At 39.4% G+C, this 19241-nt stretch overlaps 1 long non-coding RNA gene across 1 annotated transcript in view; it reads left to right on the top strand.

Moving 5' to 3' along the window:
- The first annotated feature begins 2536 nt into the window (after nt 1–2536).
- The window catches only part of LOC114139102 (uncharacterized), a 111164-nt gene continuing 94459 nt past the window's right edge, over nt 2537–19241 (top strand). The window contains exons 1-2 of the long non-coding RNA XR_003594386.1: nt 2537–2935; nt 12898–12957. This is a non-coding gene — a long non-coding RNA (uncharacterized LOC114139102). The remainder of the gene's footprint in view (nt 2936–12897; nt 12958–19241) is intronic.

Here is a 19241-nt window from a genome sequence, read left to right as displayed (position 1 = left end):
ATACAGAAATAAATGAACAAACAAACAAATAAATAGATAACTAACTAAATAAATGTCGCAGCTCTTTGTAACTTTACTTTTGCTGTCTTTCTTTTCACAACACCAACAAAAAAATCATATATGACTGTTGGATGCCATTTATAGGTTTCTTTTATTTTTTGTTGCTGTGTTTTTACTTGTTTAAAATAATTAAAAACAATTCATTTAATTTATTAGCAAACGTGTAAAGTATGGGTAAAAATGACTGTTGTGATTCTGAAATGTATGAAATTTATTCATTTATTTTTTTAAGTGCTTGTAGTTACTGAGGATGTAAACCCATAAAATATTTATATTTAGTCATGACGGTAACTATAATCATAAATCAAATCATGATTTTCATCATAGTTTTAAATTGTGAAATATTACAATTGCAAAAGAACAGACTGTTCTGATGCATTGCATTTAAACTCTTCATTTTAATAATATTTTGGACTGTTGGGTTGTTTTTCACTGGAGGGGGTTGTCTGCTCTTGGTGAATGAGAGGTTAAAGTTCAAGAGGATAGTAGAGTCATTGTGACCTTGGAAAAGGAAGAAAGGAATGTAGACATGTGGTTGAAACCACTATTACAATTTTAAACAATATAATATATTTTTCTATTACTGAGCAGCCTTATTTGTGCTTGGGTTTGTATTTTCCAAACATAGAGTTAATTGGTAAGAATCAGGGATAAAATTGGATTCTGTTAATGTATGAAATATTGTGTTTTATTTAAAAAGATTGTCTTGAGCATTAAAAATTTATCTTTTGGTGACTCAGTTATGACAGCTGATGACCAAATCCTCCTGTCACATGCACTTTTGACCATTTTTGAAATTATATACAGTCAGGCTGCTGGATGTCAGAGTCCATCACAATACTGCCCCTCAGTCAGAACGGAGGCAGCAGGGGTTATGTTGCTAACACATGGAGGACCGGCGTTTCTGGAATGTTCACAGCTTAACTTTTGGATTTCAGGCTCTTTGCACGAGGCTGGTGTCTGGTGTTGAACCCTGTAGGCACCACACTGCTCCTGTGAACTTTGATCAACCTCTAAAATACCTCTTCCTGAGCAGGAAATTGAAGTATTGTGAAGTATTGGCATGCTGATGGTCATCTATCTCAGGGGCCTGGAATGAGATGGGGGTAAAAGTGAAAGGAGACCCTCTGTGGATCAGAGATTGGCTGCTGGGTCTGAGTTCAAAGGTGAAGAGGAGAGACCTGGACTAAGATAGTCATCACTTTGCCGCACTGCATCTATACACTGGGTTTGGGCATTAGAATAGGACCTGAGAGTTTTAGGGACACTAAATATTTTTTATGGTTCCTGACTATTACACTTCTATGTCAGTATAACATCATTTATTTTATTGGATCTATTGCATATTGTTGAAGGATACATGTTGTGTTTGTGAAAAACCTTAGGGAAAGGACAGATACAAATAACATTTGTACTGTGAGTGATAAGACTCATAACCCAGGGCACACTCAACCAAGGTGTGCACAAAAAAAAAGGTTTTCTATTACTTTATTTGTGTATGCTGATACAATTTAGGCACTATAAAAAGGAATAATCTGTATTACTCTTTTAGCTGATGATACGGAAGCTTGTATCTGATTTATAGATTCCTTTTTGAAAAGACATTAAGAGGTTTATTCTACTTTTGTAGGGAACCAGGAAAACACTTGATCATTTCACATAAAACACTCACTGGTCAGATGTGTGCTGGGTTGTTCCTTACTGAAGAGAAAAGAATAAAACCTACATTCTACGGGTAAAAATATTAAAAAACATATGTGTAATAATTATTTTAGAAATAATATCAAAATAGGTTGAGAAAATTATGAGAAATATAAAACATTACCTGGCCAATCATGGATGAAATTAAACTCCACTGATCATTATTTCTAAACACAGATTAGAGTTGTGAAACTTTAAATTTAGCCAATTATTTTAAATATGGCTGCCATACACAGAAGGAGACCCATGCATGGAAGAACTGCTGCTGCTTGTGGGGAAAAGGCCTAAAATCCTCTAAGTTTATCTGTTCCTAACCAAGCTGTTCTAAATTGCATGGATGTAACAAACTTGCATGCTTCTGGCACCCAAACTAACCAACCAATTCCAGATACTGCTAAATACTGCCCTGCCTTTACCTCTCAGAAATGATTAACCCAGAATAAAATTTATTTTCTCACTGAGAAATTAATCTCAGGAAACATAGAAGTAAATGGTAGTGAATAAATTGTTTCAAGGGCCTGTTAAAAATATGATCAGGGTGGCTGAAGTTTTTTGTTTTACTTAAATTTGACTCCATCAAGCATTTGTGACTGTGTTCAACTAAATATTTTCTCAGTGTCCTGAATGCATTGTTGGTTGATTCTCATCAGATTTCATCTATTATGCATGATGTAAACGCACAGTGTTATGATTCCGCCTTCATTACATAACACTGGCCGTAAATGCGCACAGCGCAGCAGGAAATGAACGTCTCCAGCGCATGACATGGGTGTAGGAGGATGTAGATGTGACTGTATATCACGTTAAAGTGTACACCGTCGATATAGCGAGTAATAATAGAGAGGGGCTGTCTTTTTAAAAGAGCATCGCCTGTTTCCTCTGGGGCTTGAATTCTGCCCTGAGGTGTGACCTTGTGAACTTGGCTCTGAATATCCCCAGTTCTGTCTCTCCGGACTCCCCTCCGCATCCCTGGGCTCTATTGTACAGGCTTTACCCAGGAAGGAAGTGACATCAACGGGTCCAAACTAAAAATATGTCGCAGGACGAGCTGGTTTGGATGTCCAGGACCGATGTTTGTTTAAAAAGGAGGATGCCTCCCACAAGGTGATGCTCCCCTGAAGGATGCAGCAGAGTGCCACGCTGGGGAGGCAGACAGACAGACGAGCGGGGCTGAGTGAGTCGCCTGCTGGCTGTGTGCTTTGATGCCGTCACTTTCATTCATGCAAGTTCAAATATGGTGCCATACTTTGCCCCCGTCTGAGCCGGTGACGCAGCGCGATAAGACTTAGACCGAGGAATTTAGTCGCGTTGCTCTTCAGAACCGGGGCTTGTGGCGTGCTAGTTACAACAAGACAGAAAAGAGTTCTGAATGGCAACTGCAGGGAGAGGAAAAGATAAGACTCGAAGTCAGTCGGTGCGCTTTTGCGCATTTATTCCCCTCCCAATTATTTCGCGCATTTAGATACAATCTGTAAAACCCCACAATAGAACAGCTGGAAAAAGTGGCTCATGCAAAGTTAAAATATCTTGACGTGCATCACATAGCTCTGGAAATGTCTCCTTAAAAGCCGAACCGTCATCTCCGTTCAGTGCTTGTGTGTCTCGTCCTCACCAGGGAGGCTCTGACAGACCCTGCTGAGTCCAGGCTGAGCGCTGCAGTCACGTGGTCCCTGTTATTATCCGCCCTTACGTCAGGTGCAGCCAATGTTTGGACGTTTTGTCATGGAGCGTTTTCCAATGGGGAGGAAAAATCTGTTACTCCTAATAGAACTCCGGACAAGAAATAAGAAACCATTGCAGATCATTTCTCTGATTTTTTTCATCAGTGCATGACTGACAGCCATTCCAGCCCAGTGAATCTCAACACAGCACGCATTATTCTACTGAATGAGGGCCTGATCAGATGGACACCTGAACCCAACTTAAGTATGAAAGGCTCGCGTCAAGAGGAATTAAAACTGTTTGAATTCCGGGTTATTCCACCACATATTCCTTTTTGAACTCTTCCTTAGGTCAAACATGAGTAATATGCTGTTTAAAAAAATAAATAGCAACTTTTTTTCTTTTTACCCTTGCTTGATTTTTGTAAAGTTTGTTTATTATTATATTTTGAGAATAGATGCTCAAATTATTTATAGTTGGAATTTCAGAGAAAGGTTGACGCTGGGAAAGAGATCATTTTACTCAAACACATAGTGTAGTGGAAGTACTTTGATCTTTTTACAGATTTCTCTTTTATTGTGTTTTTTGTCTCATTTAAATGTTCCAGGTCATTATGGATAAAAAAGGGTCTCCAAAACATTCCAGCTATGATGGAAAACATGTTTACCGTCAATATTACTGACCGCATCATGGGCTCATCGTTCCAGAGCAAGGAGCATATGGAGTAAAAATGTAAAATACACATATTTAGTGAGTAGTACACATTTACCTCCCTAAATAATGTGTAACTCACTGTACAACTTAAATGGCTGTGCAAATAGTAGCTGCGTTTCTATTACAAATGTGCGCAAATCTTTGCCTTTATATATTTCTACAAATGTCGAAAAAACACAATTTCGCAATTGCGATGTTTCCATTAAAAATAAATTAAAATTTAAATCACACTCGAATGAGCTTGTTCATTCAGACAATAAGTGATTAAAAATCATGGCAGCCATGGATGTAAACAGGTCCATGAAATATTCATATCAACACCATGGCGCTAGCGCTCATCATCGATCAGCCATTAGAGGACACTCTGGCGTCTTTTTCAGGTGTTGGAAAGACAAACCCCTTATATTGGGAGCGGCTACATACAGTATGTGGGATTTTGGGGAAATTGTAGTCAGCAACTTTACAGAAGAGCTACAGATTCAACATGTTTGAATGACCCACAACCTTTTATGAAATGTGCGATGCTGTGAGAGCTCTGGCGGAGTCAGCTGAATATTGTCCGACACTTTCCGCTCCCCTCTGTTCCCTCCTGAAAACGATAATAAAAAAGATAAATAAAAACTACAAATTACGAAGAAGACTACTTCCTGTTGTCTTCTTCGCGGTTCTCATCACCGGTAATAAAATCCGGCTGCTGATCACGTGACTCCCGTGATGCGGAAGTAGTGTTTCCATTGCAGTTTTGCGAAATATCTATTTGGATGCGGCTGTAAAAACACCTTATCCCAGCGCAAAGACGTGAGTTTTTCGGAAATGGACGTGTTTCCATTAAGGGAATATATTTTTGTAATTTCAATTTGCACAATTCTATGATAAATAACAATGCAAGTACCGCGTAGTGCTCTCCTAAGCATTTTCAGGCAGTGTCACCAAGATCTCACTTTATTTTGAACTAGAACACAGAGTAAACTGTAACATTGAAAACATGACAAAGCTTTTTTGACTACCTTGTTCAAAACAATGCAAGGACTTTTCATTCTGATGAAACTTACTCTTTCATTGACTTAGATACTTCCTTAGGAACCATTAATTAATGATCTACTGTATAATCATTCCACCCCAGAGGAACAAAAATGGATTAAATAAATAACTTAAAAGCTGAAATTGCTATGACATTAAAACCCACGGCAATTCTATGTAAAGTTCTGACCAGAACTGTTGGTTGGGTTCACTGTAGATATGGTGAAAACTCTCTTAAGGCTGCAGTGTGAAACTTTTAGAAGCATATGTTTTTTTCATATTTGTTCAAGCTGCCACCATGTTGTGACAGTATGGTATCAGACAGATAATCTGTGAAAAATTCAAGCTCCTCCACCTCCTCCTAATGCTACTGATACGTTCTGGAGAAGTGCACCGTTTCTGGCCCAAAACAACCAATCAGGCAGGAGGAAGGTCTTAGCACTGCCAATCATGCTTGTATATGTGCTGCTTAATGTGCTAATGATGGAGAAACAACTTGCCATTCCTGGAAAACGGCTTATCCACCGTCATTAGAGGCTATGCTAACTAGCCTTAGCATTTGTGACAGGCCATGTTGTGGTGAATCAGCTGTAGGAGAAAGCCAGGTGTACACAAACACTTTGCTGACTGACAGCACTAAAACCCTCCTGACGGCTCTGACTGGTTATTTTTGACTGGGTTGTGTATTTCTGCAGTCACTACTAGGAGCACTAGGTGAAGGCAGAGGAGCTAGATTTTTTCACAAATTCTGTCTCATGCCATACTGTCACAATATTGATGATAACACATTTGTAAAAAACATATTTTTCTCCTTCCTAAAACTTTTAAGATTTAAGATCTTTAATCAGCGAGAGTCGACGCTTCTGCTTTGTGAAATGATACATGAGCTTTACAGTAGAGCTACTACTGTACAACTACATCTGGTGCGTGTATGGAGTAGCCTGTGGGATTACTGGTGTATATAACTCATGCTGCCGTTGCCTGCCTGTCTGGAGCGATAGCTTCATTATTCATGCTTGCGTGTAGACAGCAGAGCTTAATCTCTGGGCAGTCGGTGACTGGAGCTAACTGCTTGTGCATGGTCAGCCTGTTCTGGTTCTAGTTAAGGAAAGAGGGAGAGAAAGTAAACAGAGGAGGACAACTGTTGAGTAAAGTGGACATCAGTTGAACACCCTGTAGCATTGTGGCATTTGGTCCTGGCAGTAATTAGCCACACTGGACCTGTGGGAAGAGCTGTATATTCTTGTCGCTGAAAGGGCCGTGGCAGGGGGCCTTTTGGTGCTTGACAGGTGCAGCGTGAGAACGGCGTCAGGAGTTTTGGGGAATCGAAACCAGAGCCGAGGCCAAACGACGGCGTCTCTAGCTTGTGGGGTCAGGTGCTCTATTTGACCTCTGGAAGCCCTAAAACACAGACAAAATCATCCTTCTGTCGCATAGATAATCAGCACAGACAGCTCATCAAATATTAAATATTAACTTCAGTGCATACTGAAGAATCAAACACGTAGACTGTAGTTTATATTGGATTGTACATGAGTGGAAGTTGGTTTGTGATATGTTTAAAACATCTTCATGCCATGACCGTGCTTTAGTTAATAAATCATCGTTTATGTCCAGTCAGTGATGGGGTTAAGATGCGATCACAAGGATGTGTTTGGAGTTGCGGTTTTCTCCTGTCCAATTTTATCTGACTCACACTTGAAGAAATTGGGAACGCTTTTCGGCTAAACACCCATGTGTCTGATAGTATTAAACAATACTTCTGAAGAAGCTTTGATCATTCAGCTGTGATGGCAGTTCAACAAAAAAATCTCGCCATGATGTGTTTTGACATGTTCTTGATGCCAAGAGTCTGCTGTGCAACAGAAAAAAAAGTCTTAGAATAATCTGGAATGCTTCTGTACTGAAAGAGGGAAACACACAACTCATTGTGCTGGCCGTTAGAGGGAGGAAAAGCAGCGGCGCTCACCATGTCATGTTTTTTCTCGCTTCCTGCCTGTAATGCTTGAACTCCATAATCCCGGTTACAGCCATTACAAATCCTGCTGCCTTGACTTTAGACCCCAGACAGGAGACAGGCTCTGCAACTTGGTTTCATTTAGCATTCCTCTGAGCTTTATGGGCAGGTGTTTAACATTACTGGCAGGATATTTATTGGCAACTTTAAAGGCAACTTTTTTGCTTACCTCTCAATTAGAGTGCACACAAGTACAATGCGTTCACTGTAGGTGGAAGCACCCACACAAACAAGCACGTGGTCGTGGACAAAAACAAAACAGGATGTTTCAGTTATCACTTCTTTTATGCATTCAGAAAGAATTTTGATGTGCAGAAGGACATCCTCAGGACATCTCCAGTCTGTTAGCCACAAACTTCAGTGTGTTTTGGAAGTTGATGTGATAGACAAACACAAAGTAGTTCGTGCACACGATAGGGCTGCAGCTAATGATTATTTTGACAATTAATAAAATAATAATGATAATTGGAACGCTGTGCAGAATTTTTACTCAACCGTTTGAGTTTATTTTAAACAACTTTTGAAATATTCAAAAATGCAAGTAAGCAAAAAATGAACGTAGATTTTTAGATGAAATAAAAACTATTGCCTAAAATGCAATAACTTTAGCTTTAGGGAACACTAGCATCTACAGCTAAAGAATACTTCCAACAGCAATGTGCAAAAATAAGTTGCTTATTCTTGATTTAACATAAAATTTTAGAGTTTGTATTTGCAAGTTAACAGTTATTAGATTACTAAATTAGTTAATAATCGATAAATCACATTTAACCCGATTAATTCCATTCATTTTTTCAGTCCTAGAATGTAGGAAAATGATAAATGGTTTTCAGAATTTCAACAAGCAAAATCTGAAAAGTGTGGCATACATTCGTGTTTATCTCTGCTGAGTCAATCCATTTTATCATAGTTACAGCTGCATGTCTTTTGTTGTGCCTCTACCTGCGTTGCGCTACAAGAGAGTAAAACATTTTCCCACCTCAGTAAGATGAAACTACAGATTCTCAGTTGAATCTAGGTCTGGACTTTGACTGGGTCATTTCTAGAATGGAGCTCGGTCTGATCTAAACAGGCCTATTGTAGCTCTGAGGTACATTTATGGTCATTGTTTTGGTAAAATGTCTTCACTATTCCTTAGCAAACAGGTTTTCTTTTAGGATTGGAGCTTCATTCATCTCACTGTCAACTATGAACAGCTTCTCCACAGCATGATGCTTCCACCACCATGTTTCTTCATGGGGATGGTGTGTTCAGTGTTAGATTTCTGCCAGACACAGTTATATGTATTGGCTTTGTAAATTTAAACTTCATTCTCATCAGATCAGATAAAGTTTCTCATGTTTGCTTTCTCCCCTATATGGCAAACTCCAAACAATTTTTTATGTCTTCTTTTTTTTTAATGGCTTCTTTAAGTGTAGCTCTAGTAGCTGTCCCACTGACGTTCCTTGCCCAGCTTGTCAGTTTAGATGGATGATCATGTCTTCGTGGGTATGAAGTTGTGCTAAGCGCCTTTAATTTTCAGATGATGGACTGAATAGTGTTTTGTGAGATATCCAAAGCTTGGTATATTGCCAAAGAATCTAACCCTGCTCTTATCCTCTCCATAACTTTCTACCTGAACTTTGTGCTGTGTTTTTTGACCTTCATTATGTTGTTTGTTCATCTGAGCACTGAACTGCTGTTTTAAGATATTTGAAGCACACAGGCTCACTGTTTAATTATTAGATGATTTCTGAATCCTGTCGGTCCTAATGGATTTTATCTAGGGTTATCCAATTAAATACAAATGCACGGCCCCCCCACTGCCCCTGCTCCCCATTCCCATCCACCTATTATGCCAGGTTAGTTTATGATGCGACCTTTAGAGTTACAGGCTTGATAGGATGTGTAGCCTATAATTACCAAACCTTAGCAGTCCCAGTGGCTGTGATGTGAAATTCTCAAATCAAGGTGCCGCCTGAAGTCTCGGCCAGCCTCTGCTGCTGCTGTTGCCCAATGCTGCTTGATTACTGACAGCTGGGTGAGCCATGTCAAGTAGTAGGCCGGGGAAATGTGAAATCCCAGATAAAGGACAGAGCCCTAAAAGCCATGAAGCTCTAGTAATGAGGAAAGTGATGGAGTTTGGGTTTTGGGTGTGCTAAGCAGACAGACACCAGCCAATAGCCTCCCTTTCAATCTGTCTCCCTTCATGATGTTTGTGAAAAAGGGAGGAGAGGCTAAGGTGTTTGTATATTTGACTTTTCTAATCCTGGATTATAGAGGCATCCGCAATACTCTAACATTGTTAAACTGATGGGCAGGTCAGCATAGCTCTATATGCCCAGACTAAATCCTCCTGGGTTGTCTTCAAACATAAATCATAAACACAGAGCATATCCTGCCAGTGCTTCTCATGTTTCCCAGGGTCAGTTCCTTTGAAAGTAGCCATGAACCCTTTGTAATGTGGCCATGGTCATGAGAAGGCGGAATGATTCCCGATATTAACGGCAGCCTGATTTTGAACAATTCTGGAGCTGCTGTAGTTGTTAAATGCATTCCTAGTTTTGTGGAGGCCATTATTCCTGCTTTTTAATCACCCATTTGGCTTTTATAACCTCCCCAAGCCTTAGTGTGTGGCTAAGGGGAAACCACATGTGGGTGGAGAGCATGGCCTGTATTTACCAAACAGCTAAAAGTCAGATAGTTGACTACAGTAAAAGATAAAAGCAGAAATCCACAACATATTATCGAGTCATAAATATAAAACAGACTCAAACATTCTCTAGGAATTGCTCATGCTACAGCGTTTAAAATGCAAGACTTGTTGTATTGCACTACTGCATTTTTAATAATTCATTTTAAGTTAAACTGCCCAACATTTTCTTTGACAATAAAAACAAAATTAAAAAAAAAATCTGGTGCTGCTTTTCTTCCTAAGCATCCACTAAGCACCCCTTTGTCTGCACTTGACAGCACTACAATAAATAATTCTTACAAAGGAATTGTTTTCAGTTCACCTTGTCAAACAGCAGCAGGGTGTTTTTCAAATGAAATTTTTTAGAATTTCTTTTAAAATCACAATTTCCCTTCGTTTCTGGAGAGTTCATTCAAATCCAGTGTGCTTTCTTTGTTTTAAATGTTGATCTTGTATGTGCAGCTTGTCAAATAATAACTCAGACATGTTCTTGTGGTTATTCAACTTCATTTTAACAACCCTGGATGTTTTTATTTAGGTGAAAAGCAGAATACTTTTGCATGTTGTTTTCAATAATTTGTTTACTTACTAATTACAAATGCCTAATTACCAGAAACAGTGTTCATAGAAAAATAGATTTTATGAGTACTTACCTAATATTTAACAGGTTGAGTGGATTATTAATTTTCTTTTATTAAAAAATGCAGTAAATGCAACATACAAACAAATATCCAGCCATTTTTAAACTCTTCTAATTTCATTACCTAAAATATGTGAATAAGTTGCAACATTCTGTAACATTACGTATTTTGGACACATGTTGCTGTTGGTAACCTTCCTGCATTTATTTTGTAGCTGGAAGCAAATAATTTCATACCTGAAATAAATAATTGAGATATAATTGAATTAATAATTCTATAATTCGGGTAGCACGAAGGGATTTTGGTAGAACTTTAATTCTGGTCACATATTTGAAGTATGTGTGTTGCTTTTGATGTACTCCCCCTTTGAACAGTGCATGTGTATTGGGATGAAGGGTGTGAAATTCACAGTGTCCTGCTGCAAAAGGACAATCTTTGTTAGCTTTGCTGTGATGTCACAGTCTTACTTTGCCATTTTAAAAAAAAATTTAAGGCTCGCTGTATTGGAATTTTTATAAATGATCTATGGGTGGCCTCAAGTGGTCAGATAATTATTAGACAAAATGTACATGAAGTACTTGTATTTTTTGGCTTTAGTTTTAGGCATTGAGGGGGGCATAGGTGAGTGTAACTGTCTTTCACAGTTCTGCTCATTCTGCAGTATTCACAGGGATTTGGCGAGTAGCCAAAATCTGCAAATAGTTGAGATCCCCCTCTGAAAACTTTCTAGTTGCATGTTTTAGTATTTCAAACTCCAAATATACCTTAACATGCATAGTGGAAACTGCCTTATTTATATTTATTATATTCTTACCTCTGCACTTGTTGGCGCAGCCAATGAGCACCAAGGAGAATGAATGGCGCTCTGGGATTGGCTGCTTTGCAAGTGCCAGTCAGTAGCATCTAGACACATCTAGGTTCTCAAGTTGTATTTTGATTTGAATATTTTAGTTGCATTCCACAGAAAAATCTGTAAATAAGTGGGGGTGCACAGTGCAGGACTAAGAATAAAATTTCTGTATTAGTGGTGTGTATCTGTAGTTAAGATGACTCTACGGACCACAATCTTTCTCGCCACTTCTCTTACTTCATTCATCTCCTCTCATTAGCTGTATTCAGGTCTGTAGGACAGTAGAAGAGATCGGGAGGTGTGATAAACAGACTTGCTGTCCCCGACCTATTGTTCTGAGTGCTTCCTTTTGCTTTAGCTCAGCTCTGTGCTAACAATCCGCTTTATGCAGCCAGCCTCCAGACCGAAGCTGACAGCATGTGTGAATTGGCTTGTCTTGCTGATGTTGCAGTTACAGTTATCCAGAACACCTGGGCGCTCAGACACCAAACAGACTCACCAGTCTGCTACGGCTGACGTGCTGTCAGGATGGGCTCGGTGGCATAATTTACGCAGGTCACAGTCACGCAGACTGTTTAACTGGGTGGGAGTTGAGGGTGCATGGAGTCATAGCTTGTTTACCCTGTGCCTGATGGCCCCCCACCAGCAGCTACAGCAATTATCACCTTGAAGGAATGTGGAACCCTCGTGTTAAATTCTCTTTGACCCCCTGATGAAGGAGGTCAGGAGGTTGGGCGCTCTCTCCAGGGGTGGGTGAGCGCTGGGATGCGTGTGTGGGTGACAAAAGTCAGTGGGCGTGGGGGTTAGTGCTGTGTGTGTTTATGCATATGTAGATTTAAAGGACCCCCTCCCTGCTCTCGATCCAGCAGCCAATCCCTACACCTGCAGACCCCCAGCAAAGCAAACAAATTCTACTTACGGTTTCTGTAAAGTAAATTAGTTTCTAAAGATTTGACTTAGATTTACTCTAAAGGCTTTGTTGGAGGATACGTGCAACAATATTTTTTGGTATGACAAAGTGGTATCAGAGGGTAGCTCTCAGCCTTCACCTTGCACTTGAAGTTCAGCGTGTTAAATGATGCTTTTCACACTTTTCTCGTATCAGTATCACACAGAGGAAGCTTTCACAAATGACTCCAACCACTAACACAGAGTCAGTTCTTCTCCTCATTATTTTAATGTGTTTGTCTCAAGCTGTTTTTAGTACACAAGTGTAAATCACAACTTTCCAAGTAAGTGTAGGGCACTGAAAAGAATTGGTGTTAGTGTGCACGCTTGTGAAAGTAAATGGAGGAAAAGGTGAGAAGGGAGTGGGTTTAGATTTGAGAAGTCTGATACATCTGATGCTATTTCTTCTAAAAAGGAATAAAGATGTGAACATATGACATAGCAGAGGACAATACATCTTTTTCCGTCTAACTGCTTTTTATCGACTTTAAATAACTTCATTATCATTGAAAGTAGTATCATATAATAAATGACGTTTAAATTTATCACACGTTTTTTGTGCCCGTGTTTAATGCTTGGAGTTTATGTGACTTTATCTCTTCTTTTACAGGTTCTCTGTCATCCACAGTTTAATGAAAGGAATGGTACGAGGTGTCAACGTGTTTCAGAGGTAACACACCAAAGTGTGCTTCAGATGTCTGTATTCATGTAATAAATCATTTCTGTCTTTGGTGATGTATTGCTGGAGGTAATTTTTTGGCTTTTGATTTGCTTTGAAGTCTGCAGTGAGATATAAATGTATTTCTGAGATGTCTTGCTGATTTGTGCCTCGATTTATCCAGGATTAGAAACTTTTTTTCTGTCATAGCTGGTTCATGTTAAGCTGTGTGTTGTTTAACTGAAGTGCAGCCACCCTTGAAATGTGAAGGCCCTTACACGTTGTGACAAACTAGAGTATCCCCGCAGTGTCATCAGATCACAGCGTCACTTCTCATTAACCATCCATTCAGAGCATTTTTTCACCCAACCAGCTAAACTGATGGACAGCAGAGGCTTTGGTCAGCATCTAAATCTTTATAAAGGTTAAAAGAGTGTTCCTCTCTGTTTCAAACTGCCCTGGTATATTGGAGGTGGCTGAAGTGAAGTGGGGTGGGAGGTTTAACTTTGCTGTCTTTTGATAAGAAATTCTTTGAAGATTATTGAAGTGTTTGTATGATAATAGATCCAGTCGCATGTCTATGGTAGAAAATCAGAGCTTTGCCTTTAACCATCGCGCCACTTTTTTGTCTTTTCTTTGCACTTCATATATTATTTAATCTACTTTGTCCTGATTCTAAGTGTAATTTCAACAGATAGTGGTCTGTTCTTACAGCAGCAGTTAAATTTCCAGGCACATAGTTCCGTTTTATAGCACAACCAGGTAGCTATGTTACCTTCAGTTATAAAAATGCTGTGTATATTGAACATAACTTAAAAGAACTTGGACTGTGCAATTTCACGCCTTGAAATTGGGCGTCTGTATCTTTAAGAAGCTCCTGCTCTTTCCGACATTCAGCACTTCATCACAACAATGCTACTGCACTCACAGTTCCACCATGTGTTTGCTAATTGCTGCTGCCACTAGTCTGGAGGAGCTGTGTGCAAGTAGCACTTTGCAGTACTGACCTGAAGGTAAATGTTACACAGTTTGTGTCCAGGATGTGTGAGGTCTGCAAGGGAAGCAGTTTCCTGCTTCCTGATCTTTGACCTTTTCAAGTTTTGGATGGAGGGAGGTTTTATGCTTAAATTATTCTCCATCATGTCTGGATCTTATTGAATCACTTTCATTTACTTTTTTGTGAGTGGTTTCACTTTGAGAAATTTTGTAGCATTTCATTGTCACATGATTTTGTGCCACAAGGTCAAAATACAACTGTTGAAAATAATAAAACATTAAACTGTTTATTTGAACATTTATTTGTGTTTATAAACAACTCCAGGTAAATAATCTTTTTAGTTAGGTTTCTTATAACAATTTTCGTATAACAAATTTGTCTTCTAACAAAGAATTAAAAATTATTCCATCAATGGTCAATGCCATATTTTATGTAAATATGGAACTGTGTTTTCTCCCTGAATCTGATCAGTTGTTAGTGTTTTCTATATGTTTAAATGTGAATCATGTCTACTAATCTATATTAAATTGTAGCAAGATGTGCAAGAGCATAAAAAGATATTAATGCTATACTCTATTGTTAACACTTTTAGGAAGACTTTTGCTATTTTCTTTATAGCAATTAGTGCAACTAATATTACTTTGTAATTAATTCGTAATCGCACATTTATCATTTATACATATGTATATTTTGTTCTAAGTTTAATAGTCCCTTTGGTGACAAGTGTGCCAATTACTCATTTGGAGAGGTGCTTATTTTACGCTCTCTATTTCTGTTACGTTCCTCCCACTCAACTACTTGAACGTTAGAATGACTGAATTTGCCTTATTGTTCTTTACCAGGGCAAAACAACAACACAAAACACAGCATAAACTCCCTAACTGCATCTTTTTGTCTGCTTGATAGCCTGACTTTGAGCGAGCCCCCCCTCACCCTCGCTCTGCAGACTTCTGTTTCCCTCTGCACACTCACTGCCGCGGCACTCATCCATGAGCAATACACTCATTCACACGCGCTCTCGCATGACTACACAAATGCACAAACAGGACTTCGACCCCAACTGGCTCACGCACACAGAGCACGTTCACTTACTCGCTCAGGAATTATCGTGGTAGTAAAACTGGAGAGGAAGAGTTGGAGAGAGATGAGGGGGGTAACAGAGGGAGGGAAATGAGTGTGACTGCCCTATCATAAGCAGTTTTTCCCCAAGCAATTTTTTTTAATGTGGTCCATGTCTGTGACCCAATCATGAGGACAAGCTATTGTTTTGTTCTGCAGCAGCTACAGCTTGCATATTTAGAGAAGCAGAAGTTAAATTAGTTGCTTTTTAAGGAGAAATTCTTTTTATGTTCAGTTTCTATAATTTTAACTAACAGAAGAGTTAAAACAGTGTTATTTGCATTGCAGGTGTGCAGTATCTTCTTTTATTCTCCTAAAGTGGTTGCAAAGCTTACTCATGTTGTGCTTTGAAGGATGTGACAGACTTGTTCTTGAGTGCGTTGTTCTGCTCTTCTCACTTTTTTCTTTTTTTCTGCTGGTACATCTCTGACTCTCACTGCGTTTATATGTGTATGCGTGTGTGTGGGCGTGGGTGTGCGCATGCTTGTGTGTGTGCTGTCTGGTCCGCTGCTTTGACACAAAAAAAGGAAGACCAGGCCGCCCCGTTCTTTGTTTTGCTTCTTGTAGGAAACTAGCAGCAAATTGTGGCTCAATGAGGCGTTGCTGTTTTGTATAGTCTGATAAAGTGCAAACCAAACCGTCTGGGCAGCAGTGTTTTCTATTGTAGCTCGGCCTATGAATGTAGGTCTGTGTGATGGTTGGTTAGTGTTGAACATTAAGTGATTGAGCGTGGTTGTGGTAGTGGTTGGACGGGGTGCAGGGGGTGCAGGGAGCCATTCACTCAGTTTTAAGATGTCACCCAGTGTTTAGAGCGGCTGTCCACTGTGTTTAATTGTGATGAGGGGTAATTAGAGCTCCGCTTAAGACTCTTGGAGAGTTTTCTGTTTTGAATGTCTTCAAGGGCTTCAGAATCCCAAGGTTGTGGAGTTCTCTGTAGAGGCAGCATGACACACTTGTCAAAATGATCAGAGCAGGGCATATGTGTGTGGGTGTGTTTTTGTGCCAGTGGGAAATATCCAAGTTTTTTACTTCAATGAGTTCTTCCAACACCTGCAGTAACTACTTAGGTTGAAAAATGAAAGGAACGATAGAAAGAATGTGCAGTAATGATTTTTTTTAGTCCCTTTCAAAATGAGCTTGCACACAAAGGATAAAAAGTTATTTTAAATGAACACGTGGATTCGACTAAATTGTGCCATGATCAGGCTTTTCTTAGCCAATTTCAATTCCTGATTTTCTTTGAGGTCTAATTTTTAAAGATTTGGTTTTATCACACATAAACTTAGCTGCAGGATCACTAATTGATACTTTAGAGTTGTAACAATAGATGAGGGAATTACAAGGTCACCCACAGTTATGCATCAAAACATATTTCCCCTACTTTTATTTGATTATTTATTGCCTTTTATTGTTCAAGGTCAAGGTTCTTGTTGTACTTCTCTTTACTTGCATGGCTTTAGTCAAGTTTTCCCTTCAGAAGTGTTTACTTGTGGTCTGTATGGCTGTAGCAAAAACATTTGAACTATGGATGAAACCCATGAAAGTTTTTTAAAAAGACCACAGCAAAACGAAAATGTTAATCTGATTTGTACAGAAATTGTGTTTTTGCTGAGGATTTTAAAATGCTGGACATAGAGACAGAGGTGATTAAAAATGATCACAGTAGCTGTGTTTCCATTAACCATATAACTGCACAAATTGAAATTACAAAAATAAATTTGCTTAATGGAACCAGAAATGTTGAAAAAAGTCATTTTTCAATGAACAGTTTTTGCTCTAGGATGAGGTGGGTTTTTCAGCTGTATTGAAATAGATGTATTTTGCAAAACTGCAATGGAAAACACTTGTGAAAACCATGAAGATGACAGGAAGTAGCAGGAAGAAGGTGGTTTGCTTTGGGTTTTGTTGGACATTGTGATGCTGGCTCCACCTGAGCTCTCACAGCGTTACATATTTAATAAAAAGGTCATTCGTATGTGTTGAATCCGTAACTCTTCTTTAAAATCACCAACTAAAATTTCTCCAAAATGCAGCATATGAAGCTGCTCCCAAGAATATTGGTTTATTGCTCCAATGCCTGAATAAGACACCGACATCTCCTCTGATGGCTGATAGATGAGCGCTAACGCCATGGCTGAATTGTCAATATATCTCAGAATTGCTTTCATCCGTCACTGACATGATTTTTAATGACTTATCGCGTGAACAAACTTATTCACGTGTGATTTTAATTTAATTTCCTATTTAATGGAAACCCATCAATTATGAAATTGTTCTTTTCAACATTAGCAGAATATAGACAAAAATTTGTGCCGATTTGTAATGGAAACACAGCTACGGAGACCCACTCTGCACATGCCTTCTCAGGCTCTCTGTGGTAGAAACCACAACAAACCAGTTAAAGGTTTATTTATCTTTGTTTTTCTTTGTCATGACTTTCCATTAAACCTCAGATGGAACGGTGTGCTCCTTTTGCATTCAACTCTGAGTTTTTGCAAATTTATTTACTAACACTTGTGATGATTTGTGGCTCATTAAATCACACATAGTGCTGCAAAATAGCTATGTCTGCACATGGTTTAGCAGAGAACATCCACACTTCCCAAATCACTTGTTTTTATTGTTAGTGTTCACTTGTCTAATGAAAAAAGTATGTTAAATTTCCATGTAATTTCTAAGATGAAAGCTGTTTTCCTCTTGGAGATTAAGTGATTTAATAGACTGGATTCCTACACGGCTTGGGTGCATGTGGAACGAAACACAGTTAAGATCCACAGATCAAGTCCATTGAGTCAAGTAAAACAAACATGTGGCTTGCGAGAACAACAATAGGAGGAGGGTCTGGGGTGCACGGCTGACCTTTTCTGAAGCAGTTTGGGACGCATTCGAGCGTTCTGCTCCTTCAGAGGCTGTAGGGGTAATTCTCTGCCACTGTGCACATGTTGCACTGCGTTTGTCAGAACGGGTGTTGGTCAGAACTGCTCATGTTTACTAGGTGAGCATGGAATTGTGTTGCAAATGTGATAAAATATGGATATCCATTTTTCAACACTCCAGTGTGACCTTCATCAATTCAGATACACCCTGACAATTTTTCATTTATTCCCCAAAGCTCAAAGACTGGCTGTGGGCCTCTCAGAGCAGGAGACTGGCTTGAGGAACAGGCCAAGGAGCCATCTTGGACATGGGATAAAGGGGCCCAACGGCACAAAGCCCCATTCCCTGCTCCTCCATGTGGAAAATGGCAGGAGCAAGAGGAGGAGGGGAAGGAAGAGAAAGAAAAAAGCAGAGGAAAGAGGAGGAGGGAGCAACAATTAGTGGGATCTTCTAATCACCAGGGCAACATTCATTTAATTGACATGTGAAATCTGAATTCATCTAACAAGTCGATAGGCACCACGACAATGGAGCAGTTTAAGTCCAAGGTCTGCTGGTGGAAGCACGAGAGGGGAAGCGGCAGCTGAGGGATGAGGCCACGCTCTTTGTTAGCGGTAGCAGCGCTGCTGGGTGGGAAGGTTGTCCACGTGGAGATTATAACGCATTATGTCTTTGACCCTTCTCCATTGCAGCACTTAGCTGCTAACACAGAGCAGGTATGCTCCAAAGCAACAGGTTTTTTTTTATTTGTGAATGTTCTTGTTATTATTTTCTGCACAACCCAGAGTGAGTAAACAACAATTATTTTTACCTCTGAAATACCAAGCCTAATACTTCCAATGGCTTGAAAGAAGAGAAAAAAAAACACCAAAAAGAAATGGGGGGTGTGGGGGAGAACAGTTGTCTGCTCATTCCCACTTCTACAGAAATCAATAAGCTATTTAAGGTCATCAGAAAGAGGCATCACTGTCAATGTGCTGCTGCGGGAAGTGAAAACACACCAACGCTCACTGCCACCTCGCAGGGGAACTTGGAAATAATCCATGTCTTTTACCCTTATGATTATTCTAACAGGTCTTTGAACTGTGAGATTTGGGCATTTTTCTGCAGAAAAAAAAAATCATGCAACCTGTGATAAATATTTTTCTCACACATGATTACATGGAGGAAAACAGATGTTTCTGGGTCTATCACTAGGGCAGGTGTTGCAGGTACTTAAATTACTGGTTTAGACATTTAATATGAAGGTCGATCAAACAATTTTTAGATTTTGGAGGGCTCAGTTTAGCTGCATTGAGTAAAA

This window comes from Xiphophorus couchianus, chromosome 23, assembly GCF_001444195.1.
Source record: "Xiphophorus couchianus chromosome 23, X_couchianus-1.0, whole genome shotgun sequence".
Taxonomy (NCBI): Eukaryota; Metazoa; Chordata; class Actinopteri; order Cyprinodontiformes; family Poeciliidae; genus Xiphophorus; species Xiphophorus couchianus.
Note: the sequence above shows the minus strand (reverse complement) of the source record. Positions and strands in the feature narration are given on the sequence as shown.